Below are 20150 nucleotides of genomic sequence, written 5' to 3'. Positions count from 1 at the left end.
CAACAAACACAGACAATAATTACCAACTCAATTCAACTCTGCAAACAAACATAGACAATTTAACTCAACTCTCTACTTTTATCATGCACCAAACACACTAACAGATAAACACGTGCCCTCTAATCTAACCACAACTTAACTAATTAACAAACTAAAATATATCTAATTAACATAAATAAAAAGTACATTAACAAAGCAAAAGCCACATGTCACACACCCATTAGCTCTTTTAAAATTATTTTTTTTAATAAAAAAATCTCCAGTCTCTTTTCTTCTTTTTCCTCTTCTCACCACTGCTTCATTTGGTTTAGGAACTGATCGTCCGCCGCTTCCTCATTTGTTCCTCCTTTATTGGATTGATCGTCGACCATTTTTTAGGCTTTTAATCGGTATTCATCTGCCAATCATCAGTTTAATTTATTTCTCTTTCTTGGACTCAGGTTGTCTACTTCTCGAATCGTCGGTGGTCGTATTTTTCTCTCCAACTCATTGTCTTCGTCCGATCAAGCCTATTACCTCCTGACTTCAAGTTTGTAATCTTATTTTTATTTTGATGATTTTATTTTAAAGTGATGAGAGAAATGCATTTTCTATACTGGGTTGCACTTATGTTGTAGGATTTGTTGTTATTTTTATTATTATTATTTTTTTAATGTTTTGTAATGAATTTATGTTTTGGTTGTACTGTGTTGAACACCATTTACTTGAAGTCATGGAGAAGATAAGAGATACAAACTTGTCTATCATCAATTTGGAAGATGAAACTGACCCCACAACAAATACTCAACTTAATGAAGTTCATTTGGAAAAGAAAAGATAGAGCCTACTATTAATGAGGAATTATTGGTTTTACTGTAAGGAAAAGATTTCATAAAAAAGAGTTATTTCAATAGTTGATTTTTGTTGCTCCAAAGAAGGGTTTCGTCGAGTAGAGAAGCAAATAAAAAGTGTTTCATATATTTGACCAATATCAAAAATGGGATGTGACATCGAACAAAGCTTCTTCCTCGTCAAATCACGTTGTAACCCTCTCATAGGTACCAAAATAATATGTCATATATTCATTTGAATCTAGAGTAATTACATTTTGTTATTCTAATGATTATTTTTTCAATTAGAAAAATATTATGAAAAAAGATGCACAGACAATAATTGTGTTGTCGATTATAAATCTACAAACAATATTTATGGATATATGAAACAACATGTCATTCACTCAATGTTAACTTTCGATTCAAAATATATTAGTTAGATTTATAGAGATTATTTATTAAATGATTTTTTTCTTTTTGCAAGAAACATTGGCACTTAGTAGCAAAAATCCAACCAATTGAAGGCTAATAATTTAGATCATTAATGTATTTTGTTCAAGCTTATTTTGAACTAACTTTGTTTGCAATCCATTATTGTTGAATATTTCTTTATAATTTAATGTAATTTTTTTGTTACATTGTTATTTTAGGCCTTCCATTTGTAACAATTGATTTTTAGAAAAGGTTTTGTAATTTATAGTGTATAGAACCTAACCTCTAAATTTTGTAAAGTGGATTGGCAATTAAATTAGATTTTGAATAATTGTTTCGGATTTTATTTATAATAAGGAACATGTACAACTATTTGTCATTAGGTGTACAATTGATAGTATTAGGAATAAAGTATTGATATACAAATAGGGAAATTCTTATAAATAGAAAATTTTCAAAAATATTTATACTTTATAGCAAAAAAGTTCCAAAAGTGGTTCGTACTTTAGAACTTTTTGCTATAAAGTGTAAATATTTTTAGATATTTTCTTGGGGCCTTTTTAAATATAGGAAAATAGGGAAATTCTAATAAATAGAATATTTCAAAAAATATTTACACTTTATAGCAAAAAGTTTCAACAATGATTTGTACTTTAAAACTTTTTGCTATAAAGTGTAAATATTTTTAGATATTTTCTTATATTTATAAAGGCCCCAAGATAAATAATGGAAAGGCACCAAATTAAATTATTTAACATAAATTTAAAATTTCAATGCTAAGGTTTAGTGTTCACGCTTTAGATGATAAAGATGAACTTTTATGATTGAGCTCATTGAAATTTTCACATTCTACATATGTTAGAAATATATTTAATTGGTGTTGATGTTCGGGCTAAGGAAAATGTACTCGACCTTCATATGATAACAACAACAAATTTGTAATTTATGGAAGAGAAGACCTATAAAATAAATAATTATAAAATAAAGAATAAGTCTTAATTTTAAGTTACCTCATATGGAGTTATAATGATGTATTTATAGACTTCGATCATTCTCCTACTCCTTATATGAACAGATTTTTGATTCGGTAAGTTACATGTAGATCTCTCCCGAGTCGAGACCGATCGGCCCAACATCCTTGTCAGGTGTGAAGGTTTCATCCCTTTTAGGCCTAGCTTATGCTAGACGTTTAGGCTTACATACAGGGCTCAACCTTGATAGGAGCCGAGGCCGACCAGGTCCAACTTTTTCCTCGGCTTGCTCTTTCTTTCTTCTCTTGCTCTCCTTTGACTATTTACTCTTTATTCTAGAATCCACCCATACCATTCGTCGTAACTCCCAAGTCAGGGTTTATGGTTTCTAGGTTTTTTTGTTGTAAATTTTAATTCTTGGAACCTATCTTGGGAGTACAGTTTCCCCTTCAAACTCTACACCACCCTATCGCGAAACTTAATTCAAACTTGCTACGGGTTGTTGGGTTTATCAAGCCAAACCCTTTTGAGGTCGAACCAATTTTCTAACGCGCTTCTCCATCTCATGAAGAATTTGAATGAATCGTGAGGACCGCAGTGGAAGCAGGATCGTTCCCAATTTCGTTTTTCACAGAATTAAATAAGTAAACATACAATTATGCATATACAAATAATTTACAGTATACTAAAATAGAAGACATTAGGGAAGAAAGTTACTTACCCTTGAAGAACCGATTCTTCGCGAAACTCCTCCTAGATTCGATCACGAACCCACCTCTTGGAATTTTGAACTCCAAAAATTATAGCAACCCAATTTGGCCACCACTACAAGTGAACCTCCTGTATTCTCCCTTGAGGTTGAGAATTAGGAAGAATGTGTTGGCTCTGCTATGATTTTATGAGAGGGAGGAAGAAATTGAGAGGAAAGGAATTTTGTTTTGGGAGAGTTCCACTGGGAAAACACACATAGATCTCTATCGTACTCTCCTCTTTCATGAAGAAGAAGATGAAAACGTAAAACCCAAAAACCACCCACTTTCCACGATTGATCTTGAGAGTATTAAAGGGGAGGGAAGTTGTAACTCCCATCCTTTAGTTTAAAATTAAAATTAAAATTAATTTAATTAATATATAAATATATATATAACTATATGTTATATCAAATATAACACATAACTTATAGTTTATATTAAATCGAATATACCATAATTTATAGTTTTAAAACTCTCATTAAATCATGGTATTTAATATAAATCAAATTTATGTTAAATTTAGTTATATGAATCTCATCCATATAATTAGTATTTGAATCGTATTCAAATATTTAATTCCGCTCAAAATATACGGTATACTATAATGTATCAAATACATTATATTAATTATATCACATATAATTAATTTAAATTAATTATATTATATATAATTAATTCCCTCAATCAATTTGAACAATTCAAATTAATCCAAAAATAATTCTCAATAATTCCAGATGAGTTATAGAGGGGATTTTATGAGCCTGTACATTGAAGCTCCAATGGTACTTGAATAATTAATTAAACTCCTTTAATTAAATTATTCAACATCCGTTACTGTCGATCACTCCACTAAAGACCGACAGTTGCACTCTTCGCATTACAGATATATTTTTGTGTCCATTGGATATAACCAGTGAACAGCGCGATGACCCTTTACAAATTGCTCGTAAGTACAGCTTGGCCAAATTACTGTTTTGCCCATGTAGTTACATCTAACTCTTTAAGTACCATTGATCCTTTTAATGAACAATAAGTCATAGTCCAACTATGACCAAACCTCTCTCAGGCCAAGAGGGTGTGTGGCACCATATTGTTCAAGTCTCGGAATAAGCCAAGGGAGCAATTTATTTATTTACCTTGACATTAGGGAAGGAGTGAATTTCGTCTTGTGTAGTTGTGTTCCTAGCTTCCCAATTAGATAAATTCCCAAAATGATAGGCTTATCAAGTCGATGATTTGGCAACTATAACCAATATAATCAAAGAACCTGCTTTCATAGGTAGGAGTTCACAACTCACTCAGGATTCAGGTCATGTCACCTATGGTCATCTTGGTGAAATGTAAGTCTCTATTATTAATGGCATTATATAATAAAACTATTCATTTCGTGGTCCGTTCTTATACAAACTCTTTTGTATAGAACACCTCCACTTATATATCTCCATATGAATGATCAGGATCAGATCATTTGTAGCATTTTACAACAATTGTAACATCTACAAAGTGGGTTGTAATCATAGTGTCACTGATGACATACAGAAATGCATGTCATCTTAGGCCCTTTACTTAGAATTATGAAGGTTGTTAGACAGAATATGTGTCGATCATGATAGGAATTCACAAGAATATGAGCTTGCGTCGATAAACATGTCGAATCTCAGCTAACCCATTATTTTTCGTTAATTATGCGTTTAATGTTCTATTTTTGTAACCAATGCAGGAAATGAACGCAAATGCAGAAATCGGACCATCGCATCGACGACCACATGCGGAAAAACACTCCATCGCAAGGCAAACACATCAATCAACGCAAGAATGTTGCGATAATCAGCCGTATGCGTCCATCGCATGGGAGTTGCATTCGTCAAGCGATGCGGTCATCATGTAGAGTTGCGGTATTAAGCGAATGCGACAATTGAATGATTGCAGCTACGCGACAACGCATTCTAATGGATCAATGCAAGGTAGGTGGAATGAATGCATCAACGCATCAACCTCGAGAAAATCTAAAGTTGATGTTGACATTTCACCTACCACGCCGTTGGTAGCAGAGGTTCAAAAAAGGACTAACGTGCTGAACGTCAGACTCAGAGTAGTCCAATTAATACTGTCGGCGATCCAAGCTCTATAAATAGAGGCCGAAGAGCTGAAATTCGATCATCCGAGGAGGATCCTTGAATTCGGAGATCATCCCTCAACCGGGGATTTTCCCCGCGATCTAGACAGACGCTTGAGAAGATGGTTGAAAGTTCTTCATCTCCTTCATCCATTCCGAGTGACGACCGAAGCCTTCGACCGGAGTTAGATCTCGAGAGAGTCAGTTCCTCCACCCATCCATGACACCACCGGCAGCCTTGATGCACATCCACTGGAAGCAATGTTTTACTTCCAACCGGTTATTTCTTTTTCCTTTCTTTTCCTATATTGTATTGTATGACATTTTGACTTAAGAAATTAATACAATCTGTTTTCAATGCATTTCTCTATTTCTTCGACTCCATCTCCATCTTCTTGCTTAGCATCTTTACTTTCATTGCAACCTTAATGGGAGTGCTTGGATATTGCATACTTAGTCATGTGGATTAGGTATATGAAGCATGTAGCAACCCACCGAGAGGTGTGCGTTGTGCGAGTATGTAAGTAATCTTATTTGCTTAGTGTGAAGCTGCTGCAATGCCTGTCTATGGGCTAACGCATTGCTTGTCTATGAGTGAAGTCAGCAACAATCAACTGCATGAGAGGGTAAGTGGTTGGACGTATTATTCAAGGTATGCATTGTTCAATAGAGATAGTAACAATCTTTCTCAACCAAGTTCATGCGTTTGTCTTGTCTTATGTTGTGCCCAACACCCCTTACAGCTACTCGAGAAAGAGTCTAAAGAAAGAACCTAATGACTCAAGAGAGCAAGGTTAGAATCTAGACTCGAGAGAGTGAGATTAGATCGGCATAAGCAAGAGATAGAGACTTAGAGATAAGCTCTTTTTGTCAACACTACATCGCATGCACCCTAGGAATAGGAATGATGATATGTGGTCGCCTTGTTTATGTATCATCGCATAGACAAGAATTAGGGGCTTATGTGTAGGCCCTATAGACACCTCTGCACATACATCTCATGTGTTCTAGCATTAGAACCCATAGCATTTGCACCGAGAGGTGGTTTACTATTGTATGAGTGTTGCATGATCACATTAGTTTGTGTTCACTAGGGTTACCTTTGCGATCACTCTTAAGTTTTGCAATAAAAACATCTCCGCATTTTATCTATTTTCCCACACATTTATTTCATGTCAAGGTTTGTCGCATCTCTACCTTTCATGCATATTCTCATTGTGTTGTCTAATAGATAGAAGTAGGAGTAGGATTACTTAACAATATCCCCTCCATTCTTTTATTCAACTGCCGCATGCACAATCACCGCAAACATATAGTTGCAAGTTCCTGTGTTCGACCTCAGATTACCCGAGAAACTTGTGTTCATGTTATACTTGGCGTGAATGCAAGAAAACTTGTGGCAGGACGCATGGTCATCGCATACATTCGTTAACGCATTTTTCATTCTAAAGCATGACCATCGACGCATGACTATCAACGCATATCTTAGGAACATGCATCGGATAACGCATCCAAGGGAAGTTGGTTGTCGAGTAAAATTGTCTTCCAATTTCCCGTCATTAGTCACCAGGATAAGGTATTCAACCTTATCTATCTACTACAGACCATTTGGGTTATCACTTAAACATGATCCACCTGTATGTCTCTACATATCTGTTTAAGCTACAAAGATAACTTTGGAAGTTAGTTTATTGGTTTTATGAGTTAATGCTACTAAATATTGAGTAAAATATCACATATTTTATTGAATAAATAAATCGTTTGTACATCACAACCACAAACTACAGGATCTAAGAGATTTAAGGCATCAACCCCAACAGAAGTTATGTGCCAAATCATGTCAAGCTCACCTCTAGGATAGGTCCCAACAACAGGTTATTTGCTTGATGATCCTGAGTGGTCCTTGGACTAAGAGTTGGCCTGGAATATTACTCAGTTAGATTTTGGCTGTCACTTTTTCCTGTCACTTTTTTCGAATTGTTTTCATGTCTCCTCTCAATCCATTATGTAATTCTTCCTTCATCCAAGTTTTATTGTTTGATCTAGCCATTTTGAAGTCCCTTGTGTAAAGCCCTTTGTGATATTAATTTCTAGGCTTTCTTTGGTCGGCTCTTAGGCCAAGGCCAACCATGAGCCACTATTTTCTTGGACCTTTTTTGGTTTATTCAAGATAAAATTTCCCCATGCATTATGTTTTTCTTTTCTCGCCCTCTCTCTTTTCTTAAATGAGTCCCCTTCTTTATTTTTTTTTCCTTTGATCCATCACATCATGATGCATCAATACTATAACTTTTCTTTCTTATTTCTTTGGCTAGATTGTAGCTCTTCTGCATCAATCTTCCTTGTTGCTTCACCGTTCCAACTACAACTATCTTGCTACTGTCGACTGAGTTGCATCCATTTCTACTGTTATTCACGAAATTTACCTTCTATTCTTATGGGGCACCACATGTCACCCTCTCCCTAGTCGGCTATGAACCGAGGCCGACCAAACTTGGTTGTTCTTAAACTTGCATCTTTAGAATTGAACTCTCCCTTCTTCACCTATTGTATCACATCATGATGTTTTTGAATTGTTGTGTCGTGTCTTCTCTTGCCTTCAATGCTTGGCCGTGGTTGTGTCACATCATTTTGGAAGTTAGATTCTTATGTTGTCTTGTTAGGCTCTAGGGAGCATCTTCTAAGCTTCTTGTCTTGGCTTTAATCTTTCCTTTCTCACATTTTTCTACTTTTTTCCTTTTCTTGAAACAAAGTTGTCTTCACCCTCATCCTCAGCCTTGGGACCCTCACCTCTTCACTACTTTATATTGCCACCCTAAGCCCCCATTCGAATATGCTTCATCTCTTCATTCCTTAAGGTGGGTATTCTTTCCTCTGCACCTTTTTTTTATCTGGCTATTTGAAATGGCTAGTGATGATAAATATTGCTTAAGTACCTTTGGTTATTTTGATGGAAACCAATTGGACTTTTTCTCTAAAGTTTCCTACCATTGGTTCGACCAGTCCAACTCAAATTGTTCCTAACATGTGGAGTTATTGTAAATGGTCCCTCCTCTATAAATAACTGGAAAAACAATTGGTTTTAGGTAAGCGAGAATTGACTCTCTCTTGGCCCAGAAGGCTCCCATTATGCAGTGCCAATAGGGTTTAATGAATTCCATAAGTTGCTATCATTCCTTTGACCATGTTGGACTTGCCCTGCTTGATTCCTCATTTTTCTAATCTTATTATTTTTTATGTGCAGTACCTCATACCTATAGGGGATCTTTCAGGATAGTTTCTTTCCTCGACTCCATTTGTTGCCTTGATGAATCTCATCGTTGTGGTTCTACAACACATACTAGTTTCTTTTAGACTCACTTCCTTTCATGGTTTCATCATCTTCTATCTTTTAACTTCTACCCTTGGCCTCGACCTCGACCCCCCTTTTGTTTTTTGGTCGTCCTCGACTTTTGCCCAAGTAAAGCCAGTCATTTTAGTTTGTTAACTTTGAATGGCCTCCTTTGTCTATAATTCCTCAATCTTTCTCTCATATTTCTACTTCGACCATGAGTATGGCTAACTATATTAACTATCTGATGGAGTCTCATATACCTCGTGAAGAATTAACCTGGGCTCATTCTAACATTACTCGCCTCAACTATCTTTTTTATGTCTCTCAGACAAATCTTCAATCTTTTAAAGAAAACATATAACCTTTTCAGACTAAACTTAAGAGAGTTGAATATTTTCTTTCTGACACTAAGTATCTTGAACCTAAATTTATGAAAATTGAAACCTATACCGAAATGTAGGATTGTGACTCAGGATTTTGAAACTCTGCACAAGCATCCTTTATGCTTTTATTCTTTTGATGATAATGTTGATGCTAAGGCTTGAGGCTCTTCTCGACTATATGTTGTTATATTTGTTGGTTTTATCTTTTTTTCGTGTTTGTTATTTCTTCGGATGTCTAGTTTCTCCTTCCATGTACTTGTTGTATGGATTTATCAGTGAATGAATGGATCTTTATTTCGTTGCTTGTTGGCCTTAACCTCTTTTTTATGGTTCAACCTTGATTTTCATTTGACTTGGGTCTGAAGGAACTCTTATACAAGAGTACCTATAAGCGGAAGCAGATCTTTCCAATTCACTATGATTGAATTTACACATATACATTCAAACACACATATATGCATTGATAACACTAAATTACTGGCATGCTTAAAGGATAAAAACAAGAGACTGAGAGAACATACCAGTTGAAGACTTTTCTTCACTTGAACGAAAGCCTCTCACTCTCACTAGTCCAACAAGTGATCTTCTAGCAACAGCTCGATCATCTACACGACCAGCTTTGCACAAACAACAGCAAATAGGAACGATACCACCACTTGGAGCCCTCAGTATTCTCAGAGTGAGAATCCAAAGGGTGGGCATTGATGGAATTGGTAGAGGAGAGGAGGAAAGGCTATCGTGTATTAAAATCAAGCAAGTGAGAGAAAGGAAAGGCTATCGTATAGTCAGGTGCTTAATTGTTTAGTGCGGGGTACACGATCGTATAATAAAAGCTAAGTGATCGTCTATGAAAAAGTAAGCGATCGTTTACTTACGCTCAGGCGCCAAGCGATCGTCTATGAAAAGGTAAGCGATCGTTGAGATAAAGGGCACGGAGGTATGCGATCGTTTAGTAAGCAAGCCTTATCATATAGGCTCTCAAACACTAAGCGATAGAAGGCTTTTCACACCGTGAGCGATAATGCGTGTATTTTGCAAAATGAAACCATTTTAATTTTATTCTTCAATTACTAGAACTGAATTGAACATCCCACTAACGCACAAATTTGGAGAAAACGCCAGCCAACTTATCTCATATCCGTCCAATTAATAAAATAATAAATATAATCATATTATATTTATAACCTATAGTTTGATATCATATATCAACTATTGTGTTTTCTCATCTACTTGATATAAATAATATTTATATCAAATTTCCTCCAAAATAATGAATCTCATACACTTAGTCAATAATATCATATATAATTAACCAACTCAATTATATCATATATAATCGAACTCCCTCTTGTCAATTTGAATATTTCAAATTGACCCAAAAACTGATTCTCAACTTGTATCCAAGCTACCAAGGGGACCTTATGGACCTATGGCTCGAAACTCCAATGGTACGTGAATAGCTGACTAAACTTTTTAACCACGAGATCCACCATCCATTAACTGTCAGGCATTCCACTAAAGATCGATAGCCGAACTTTTCTTATCGCAGATATATTTCTGTGTCCATTGGATATAACTAATCATAAACTGTGTTAACAATGGTAGAAGTGTCTCCACGCTTCGATGCGCAACCGTTCGAAAAACAGCAACCACGAACACTTGATCTACACGACCAAAACACCGCACAAACACAACACGAACTATTCGCGCTCGTCCTCAACGATTTCCTCGACCACGTACTCCTCCGCAACAGCGAACGGCCTCCAGAAAACCTCGACGGTTTCAAGTTGAGTATGTCACCAACAACAAAGCGACCTTGGTATTCTCGGTGTGAGAATCCAGAGGGTAGGCTCTGTTCGGACTTAGTGTGAGGCAGATGAAGGGAGAAAACAAAGATCGCGTACACGTCTGGGAAAGTGGAAGAAGTTGGAGACCTATCGTATAGGTCGATGACCAATCGTTTAGATAAAGTTGTGCGATCGTCTAGCAAAAGCTATACGATCGTTTAGTTCGGTCGATTCTACACGATCGTTTACCTTTGGTCAGTGATTGTCTAGCAAAGCTATGTGATTGTTTAGTAAACACTGCACGATCGTTTAGCTCGCCCAGCCGTCATTTAGCAAATCTCTATTTACTTAATTATTTCTGTGAGTTTCTTTTCACCGGAGAGAAAACTCAAAATACTTTTTCAAACTTTTTGTCAAAACTTCTATAAAAAACCTCTTTCTCAAAATAGGAAACCGATTTCCTTTTAAACTCGCGGTTATCATGATCAATAACCACCCACTACTTTGGTTATTTAAAAGAAAAGTATTAATTATCTAATAATTAATATTATTATAAACATAAATGATAACCAATTTATCATACTTAATGTAAATCTCATTTACATCAATCCTCCACTAGATGTATCTTATACATCATATCGTTTATATCATATATAATCAAGATACCTCTAGTCAATTTGAACATTTCAAATCAACACCAAGAACTGATCCTTCAACATGAATCCAAGCTATCAAGGGGACCTCATGGACCTGTAGATCCGAAGCTCCAACGGTACGTTAATAACTAACTAAACTCTTTAGTCACGGGATCCACCATCCGTTAACGGCCAAACACTCCACTAAAGATCGACAGCTGAACTCATCTCACTACAGATATATTATTTGTCCATCTTAACCAATCAGCAGTGCGACAGCCCTTCACAGATTACTCATAAGTACAGTTGGGCCAATAACCGTTATGCCCCTGTAGTTACATCTGTCTTCTTAAGTACCACTAATCCTTCTAATGAACATAACTCATAGTCCTACTATGACTGAGTCTTCTCTTCCAAAGAGAAGTTGTGGCCATTATGTTCAAGCCCCAGAATCAGCCCTTAAGAGAGTAATCTCTCTACTTATCCCTGCTTCGGGAATTGAGTGAATTCCATATTGTGAATTGAGTTCCAAGCTCCCAGATCAGACAAGTCCTCAAATAGGTCCATGTTGAGTTGGAAATCTGTCCACTCTCGCACATACTAATCAAAGGACCGCCCTCAAAGGCACAAGTTCACAAAACACTCAGTATTGAGGTTGTGTCACCTAGGGTCGTTTAGGTGAGATGCAAGTTTCTAGTATCAACGGCGTTATATACAGAGTCTAGTCATCTTGTGGTCCAGGTCTTATACAAACTCTTTGTATAGGATATCCTCGCTCCACGTCTCCACACGAATGGTCAGGATCTACCATCTGTAGTAGTTTATAACACTTGCAAACCTCTACAAAGTGGGTCGTATCCATAGTATCACCAGGATCAGGTATCCCACTTTAATCCTTATACTACACATCGATTTAGGTTATCACTTAAGGCATGATCCACTTTTATATCACATATACTACATGCTTAAGTTCACATCAGATAACCAAGGAGCTTTGTTTATTGGATATGAGTAAATGCTAGAATTAAATAATACTTATTTTATTCATTTAACGATGTGTATCTTTACAAAACAACGAGACTCCGGGAGAATTAGGACACCAATCCCAATAATCTCCCACTTGTCCTAATGACTCGGGAGATTAATGTACAATACAATATAAAATGTACAATATACAGTAAACTAGGGCATACCCCAGTATCATCTCCCACTTGCCCTAGACAAAATGCCGCATGTCCCGCAGACCAAGACTGTCCAGGTGACCCTCGAATACTTTAGCCGTGAGGGCCTTTGTAAAGGGATCAGAAACGTTGTGCTCCGATGCGATCTGCTCAACTATCACATCACCGCGATGCACAATCTCCCTGATCAGGTGATATTTCCGTTCTATATGGTTACCTCGACGATGACTTTTAGATTCCTTTGAATTTACCACAGCCCCACTGTTATCACAATAAAGAACGATAGGTAAATCCATATTTGGAACAACTTTCAAATCTGTAAGGAACTTCCTCAGCCAAACCGCCTCTTTAGCTGCTTCACAAGCTGCTACGTACTCGTCTTCCATAGTGGAGTCCACGATGCATCCTTGCTTGATGCTTCGCCAAACTACAGCCCCTCTATTCAGAGTAAACATTGACTCTAATATCGGTTTACGAGAATCTCGATCGGTCTGAAAGTCAGAGTCCATGTATCTTGTAAGGATTAGATCCTTATCTCTATACACGAGCATGTAGTCCCTCGTTCTCCGAAGATACTTGAGGCTGTCTTGACCACCGTCCAGTGATCAAATCATGGATTGGACTGATACCGACTGATAATGCCTACTGCATAGCAAATGTCGGGTCTCGTACACAACATTGCATACATCAAGCTTCCTACAATAGAAGCATAGGGAATTTGTGTCATCTTCTCAACCACTTGAGGTGTCTTAGGACATTGATCCTTAGACAGAACGATTCCATGCCTGAATGGAATTCTGCATCTTGTACTTGATCAACATTTAATCAATGTGCGATGCCTAAGACAGGGCTAACCGTTTGTTCTTGTGATCCTGAATGATCTGGATCCCAAGAACATATCGTGCCTCACCCAAATATTTCATTTAGAACTGGGAAGCTAGCCAACTCTTAATGTCAGTCAGATATCCTACATCATTCCCAATAAGTAGGATATCATCCACATACAGTACCAGAAAAACTACTAAGTTGTTGATGTTCTTCTTGTAAATACAACGCTCATCAACGTTCTGGTCAAAGCAAAACGACTTGACAGCAGTGTCAAATTTGATGTTCCAAGATCGAGATGCTTGTTTCAGCCCATAAATGGACCTATTAAGCTTGCAAACTCTTTTCTCTTGATCTGAAACTACGAATCCCTCTAGTTGAGTCATATAGATGGTCTCCTCAAGATTACCATTCAGAAAGGCAGTCTTGACATCCATTTGCCATATTCCATAATCATAAAATGTGGTTATGGATAGAAGAATCCTGATAGACTTTAGCATGACAACAGGTGAGAAAGTTTCCTCATAGTCAACTCCTTCAACCTGGGTATAACCCTTTGCCACGAGTCTAGCCTTAAAGGTTTACACCTTTCCATCTACACCTCTCTTTCGCTTATAGATCCATTTACACCCAATAGGTCTTACCCCATCAGGTGGATCAACAAGCTCCCAAACATTGTTGAAATAAATAGACTCCATTTCCTGGTTCATGGCCTTACCCCATTCATCTTTGTTAACATCCTCCATTGCTTTCTTAAAAGACAACAGATCCTCGACCTCATCATTCGTAATGACGTTTTGGGCTTCAGACAAACCCATGTAGTGATCCGGTGGGTTCAGATCCCTCCCACTACGTCGAGGCAGTCTTAACTCTTGAGCTAGTTGATTAGACGTCTCAACCTCAACAACTCTTATTGATCTGTCGGCCTGTTCAACAACTCTTGTTGAACCCTCAATAGTCTCAGTCTCACTTGAGATCTCATGAAAACGAGCTTTCTTCGTGGCTTATGATCCCTCATGTGATCTTCTTCCAAGAAGATAGCATTAGTGAAAAAGAACACTTTGTTCTCACTCGGATCATAAAAGTATCCTCCTTTCGTTTCCTTAGGGTAGCCCACAAATAGGAAAATCTTCGAACGCGGTTCCAACTTATGAGTACCTTTGAAGAATCATTCTTCAAACTCCCTCGATCAATTTTAAATTGTCCAAGAACAGTAACTTAGCCCTCGAACACAACAACAGAACAACAATACGATCACAACGAACACAACCCAACGAACGGCCTCCACAACCTCGATATCAATCGAGTTAAGTGAGGACACCACCACAATGGTTACCTTGGTATGTTCGGTGTGAGAATCCAAGAAATGTGGGCTCTGTATGATCTTGGTTAGAGGAAGAGACTGGAGGAACAACAATCATGTAGACGATTGAGCTAGTGGGAGATGACACAGTCTATCGTATAGACGATATGCTCAATTGTGTAGAAGCTGGTAGCCTATCATATAGACAATGCCATGCGATCATTTAGCTACGACCAGCTAATGAACTATCATATAGATAATGTCACGATCGTTTAGTTTCTCTATGAGCTATCGCTTAAGAAAAAGTTTCACTTGATAACATTCTCCGTGAGTTTCTTTTCGAATCTAGTATCATCAAATTTTTTTTAGGAAAACATTTTTCCTTTTATCTGACGATTACCATAAAATCACCAATAACCTCTCACTCAAGTGGTTACTAAAGAAAAAGAGATAATTATCAAATAATTAATATTATTATAAATAAATATAATAACCAAGTTACCATATTATATTTATAACCTATAGTTTTAATATTTCATCTCATGAAACATACAAACCATAGTTCTTTTTCTATTTTATGGTACTTGATGTAAATTATATTTACATTAATCCTCCCCTTGATGTATCTCATTCATCGCACTGATTATATCATATCTAATCGATTTTTCTCTTGTCAATTTGAACATTTCAAATCAACCCCAAGAACTAATTCTCAACTTGAATCCATTAAGTTACCAAGGGAAACTTATGGACCTGTACCTTGAAGCTCCAACGGTACATGAATAACTAACTAAACTCTTTAGTCACGGATCTACCATCCGTTAACTGCCAGGCACTCCACTAAAGACCAACAGTTGCACTCTCTTCACTACAGATATATTTTGTGTCCATATCAACCAATCAACAGTGCGATAACTCTTCACAAATCGCTCGTACGTACAGTTGGGCCAATTTACCATTATGCCTCTGTAGTTACATCTAACTCTTTAAGTACTACTGATTCCTCTAATGAACATAAGTCTGTGACTGAGTTCTCTCTTCCAAAGAGAGGTTGTGGCCACTATGTTCAAGACTCGGAATCAACCATCAAGGGAGCAATCTATTTACTTACCTCTGCTTCGGGAAGAAGTGATTCTATCTTATGTAACTGAGTTCCCAACTCCCTAGTCAGACAAATCACCAAAAAGGTAGGCTTGTTGAGTTGGTAATCTGGCCACTTTCACCCATACTAATCAAAGGATCGCCCTTAAAGGCAGGAGTTCCCAAAACACTCAGGATTAAGGTCATGTCACCTATGGTCGTTTCGTGAGATGTAAGTCTCAAGTATCAACGACGTTTATAAAGAGACTATTCATCTCGTGGTTCGGTCTTATACAAACTCTTTGTATAGGACACCCCCGATTGCATGTCTCCACATGAATGGTCAGGATCAACCGTCTGAGTAGTTCCCAACACTTGTAAATCTCTACAAAGCGGGTCATATTCGTAGTGTCACTAAGATAGGGTATCCTTCCTATATCCTTATACTATAGACCTTTTAGAATATCACTTAAGGCATATTCATTTGTATATCTCATATACATGCTTAAGTTTACATACAATAACCATGGATCTTTGTTTATTGGATATGAGTAAATGCAAAATAAAATAACTCTTATTTTATTCATAACAATGTGTACAATGTTTACAAACTACGAGACTCCGGGAGAACTAGAACACCAATCACAACAATGAATGCATTGTATGTGTAGCTTCGCATTGTGGATGGTTTTGGTTTTGTCCGTTTATAAGCGTTATAATGGAAATTAGAACTCAACTCGATAAGAAAGAGTTGCATGTGATGTCTAAAATTGCTCAATATACATTTGACGTATGTTGTTTATATGCCATAGTTTATGACATATAGAGTTGAAACCCACCATAGGTTATACAATTATTCATGCATCATGTATTATAAGTATTATAATATTATGGCATGATGAAATTACAAGAGAGGATGCGCATGTATTATAAAATATAAGAGTTATATTTATGCATGCAGTAAGCATATTCATGGATCATCTTTAAATTATAAGCGTTATAGTATAAGGGTTCATTGCTTGGTTGTATAAATGTTATATAGAAGTAGCAATGGATGAACAATGCATGGAGCATGACATTTAGGCTAATTTATAAGTGTTATGAATGCTTGTGTTTGCTTCGCGTTGTAGATGGTTTTGGTTGTTTCTGTTATAAGCGTTATAATGGAAATTAGAATTAAAATCATTAAGAAAGAGTTGCATGTAAACTTAGGCAAACTCATGTTTTAAAATGGTTTTAAAATTGGATTGAGATAGACCTAAGTTCAAGGTTCTAATGGGTTTAGGAACCTAGTTTAATCTTTTTAAATCGGTTTAATAGGATTAAATTGATTGGCATAAAAGATTAAAAATTGAATTAAATCTATCTATAAGGAACCTTTTGTTTAAGGCTGGTTCTGTCTAGGCTGGGGTACTTAAGCTGATGGAAACAGAACACCGGTATCTAGGAAACTACCTGGAAAGATGAATTAGATAGATTTTCTGCAAGCATGCAAAAGTTGGTCAAGGACTCCTTTAAAGAGTTTCATGGATGATGATGAAAAGTTGTTCAACTTTCTAAGGTAAAAGTTACTCTTGGGCAAACCTAAAAAGTCACTTAGTTAAAAAATTTTAGCCGTGTTTTTTTCTAAGTAAACTTAACCCTAGGTTATAAAATACTCGGTGGGAGGAAGAGATATATATGATATGTCAATGATTCCACTCACATTTCTCCCTGAATGTTCACGCCGTGAGATTCATGCTTGGCCTCGTGGTGCCCTGGGAGCATCCCCCTTCAGATGGTGTTTGCATGAGTCAATATCAAGGTGGACGGAGAGAGTATTTATAGTAAGTGGGTGAAGGGTGTGTGTCAACACATCCTGTGGTCTCCTTCATAGGTTTGAACTGTGAAATCATTCTTGCACTCCCTCGTGGCGCATTGGGAGCGTCCCCCTTCGGATGGGTTTTGTGCAATTGGTCAATATCAAGGTGAACTCTAGAAATGGATAGGGTCACTTTAGTGTTTTCCCCAATCAATTTTTTTCCCTTTGGATTGGCAGCTTGGGGCGGAACTTTAGGGCCTAAAGTGATGAATCACACCTACGAAAATTGTTAAGTTAATGATTTCTTGACCAAATCAATAATGGCTGGTCGTTAAAGGAACAAAAGATGTTCTAGTATTAATGGCTAGTTGAGAATGTCTCAATTTAGAGGAGGGATAAATTGACCACCCTTCAGCGGCTTTTATCCTAAACCTTTGAAGTGTCATTGTGGAACTAGATGTCACACGGGGTTCATGTTAGTTTAGCAAAACCGTATTGGATGTTGTATGTATTTCAATGATTCTTTGTTTAAAACCTAACGTAGGTTAATGTGTTTTATTTTCAGCAACATGTTTGATTTTCCGTTAAATGCCTTTAGTTTACCCGATTTCATACAGCGCAAAAAGTCTTGTAAAACGTATTTCGTGGTAAACGACCTCGAGTTTTTCATGATTGAGGAGTGTTCTCAAGTCCCGACCCTTGATGCATCGCAAAGTGTTTGTAGTGCATATGATGTGTGGATGAAGGCTAACTCATTAGCCGCACTTCACATATTGGCTAGTATACTTGATGTTTTGGCCAAAAAAGTTCAGAACATGGTCATTGCACGAGAAATCATGGACTTGTTGCAAGAATTGTTTGAACGTCAATTCTTACTTTTTTAGCATAAAGGGATGGATGAAAAAGACACCAATAGTGTCATTTCCTAAGTTAACCTCCAGGAAAAGAAAGCAAGTGTTGTTGACTCTTTTACATTTCATCGATGAGAAGTGTTCTCTGAAATAGAACTTGTAGCTTATTTAGGTTTTGATAGTGATCCCACTACTCTCCAAAAGAGGAGGATGTCAAAGACAGTAAATACATTTATTGGTCTTGGAGACATCTTTGGTAAAGAATGATGATTGTGCCTGGATCCTTGATTTAGGTGCTACTAATCACGTCAGTTTCTCTTACCAAGGATTTAATTCCTGGTAAACGTTGCCACAGGGAGAGTTGACTCTTCGAGTTGATACTGCTGAGGTTGTTTCAGCTGTTGCTGTAGGCAGGCTGAAGTTATTTTTGGACAAGAAACGTTACTTGTTACTGGATAATGTTTTTGTAGTTCCTCATATCAAGAGCAACCTAAACTCGGTTTCTTATCTCAATGAACAAGGTCATACCATCTCTTTTTCAGAAATTAAAGTGCTTATTTTCAAGAATGGCATGGTGATTGGTTTTGGTTCAATGGAAAATAACTTGTATGTACTAAAGCCGTTAGTCATAAAAGCCTTGTCTAATACTGAAATGTTTAGTACGGCGACAACAGCTAAAAGACCAAAGGTTTCTCCTAAAGAAAATGCCCATCTTTGGCATCTAAGTTTAGGTCACATCAACCTCAATAGAATTGAGAAGTGTGTGAAATGTGGACTTCTAAAGAGTTTAGAAGAAAACTCCTTGTCGGTGTGTGAACCATGCCTTGCAGACAAGATGATCAAATGACCTTTCACTTCTAAAGGTTACAGAGCCAAGGGAATCTTAAAGCTTATACATTCAGATCTTTATGGTCCAATGAGTGTTAGGGCTCGAGGTGGATATGAATATTTCATTTTTTCATAGATGATTATTCAAGGTGCGGTTATCTCTATCTAATGCAACATAAATCTGAAGCCCTTGACAAGTTCAAGGAGTATAAGGCTGAAGTTGAAAACTTATTAGATAAGAAGATAAAAACACTACAATCTGATCTTGGTGGAGAGTATTTGGACCTCAAATTCCAGAACTATATGATAGGACATGAAATTACATCCCAACTCTCGGCCCCAGGTACACCTTAGCAAAATGGTGTATCAGAAAAAAGAAATAGAACCTTTTTGAACATGGTTCAGTCTATGCTGAGTTATGCTCATCTTCCAGACTCGTTTTGGGGTTTTGCAATGGAGACTGCATGTTATATTCTGAACAACGTTCCTTTGAAAAGGGTTTCTGAATCACCTTTTGAGCTGTGGAGAGGTCGTAAAGGTAGTTGACACCACTTCAGGGTTTGGGGGTGTCCAGGCCACGTGCTTGTGACTAACCCGAAAAAGTTGGAATCGTGTTCGAAAGTTTGCCTTTTTGTAGGCTACACTAGGGAAACAAGAGGTGGATACTTCTATGATTTGAGTGAGAACAAAGTGTTTATTTATACAAATGCTATCTTCTTGGAAGAATACCACATTCGAGATCATAAACCACGAAGTAAGCTTGTTTTATGTGAGACTTCTAGTGAGACTACTGAGGGTTCAATAAGAGTTGTTAAATAGATTGACAGATCAACAAGAGTTGTTGAGGTCGGTGCATCTAGTCAACCATTTCAAAAGTTATTACTACCTCGACGTAGTGTGATGGTTACGAACCCACCGGAAAGCTACATGGGTTTGACTGAAGCCTAGAATGCCATTTCTAATGATGGGGTCAATGATCCATTGTCTTTTAAGCAAGCAATAGAGGATGTTGACAAGGATGAGTGGATTAAGGCCATGAACAAAAAAATGGAGTCTATG

The sequence above is a fragment of the Benincasa hispida genome, chromosome 6 (genome assembly GCF_027475165.1).
Source record: "Benincasa hispida cultivar pf3 chromosome 6, pf3_genome.v1.1, whole genome shotgun sequence".
Lineage (NCBI taxonomy): Eukaryota > Viridiplantae > Streptophyta > Magnoliopsida > Cucurbitales > Cucurbitaceae > Benincasa > Benincasa hispida.
The sequence above is the reverse complement of the archived record's forward strand: the minus strand, read 5'-3'. Positions refer to the sequence as shown.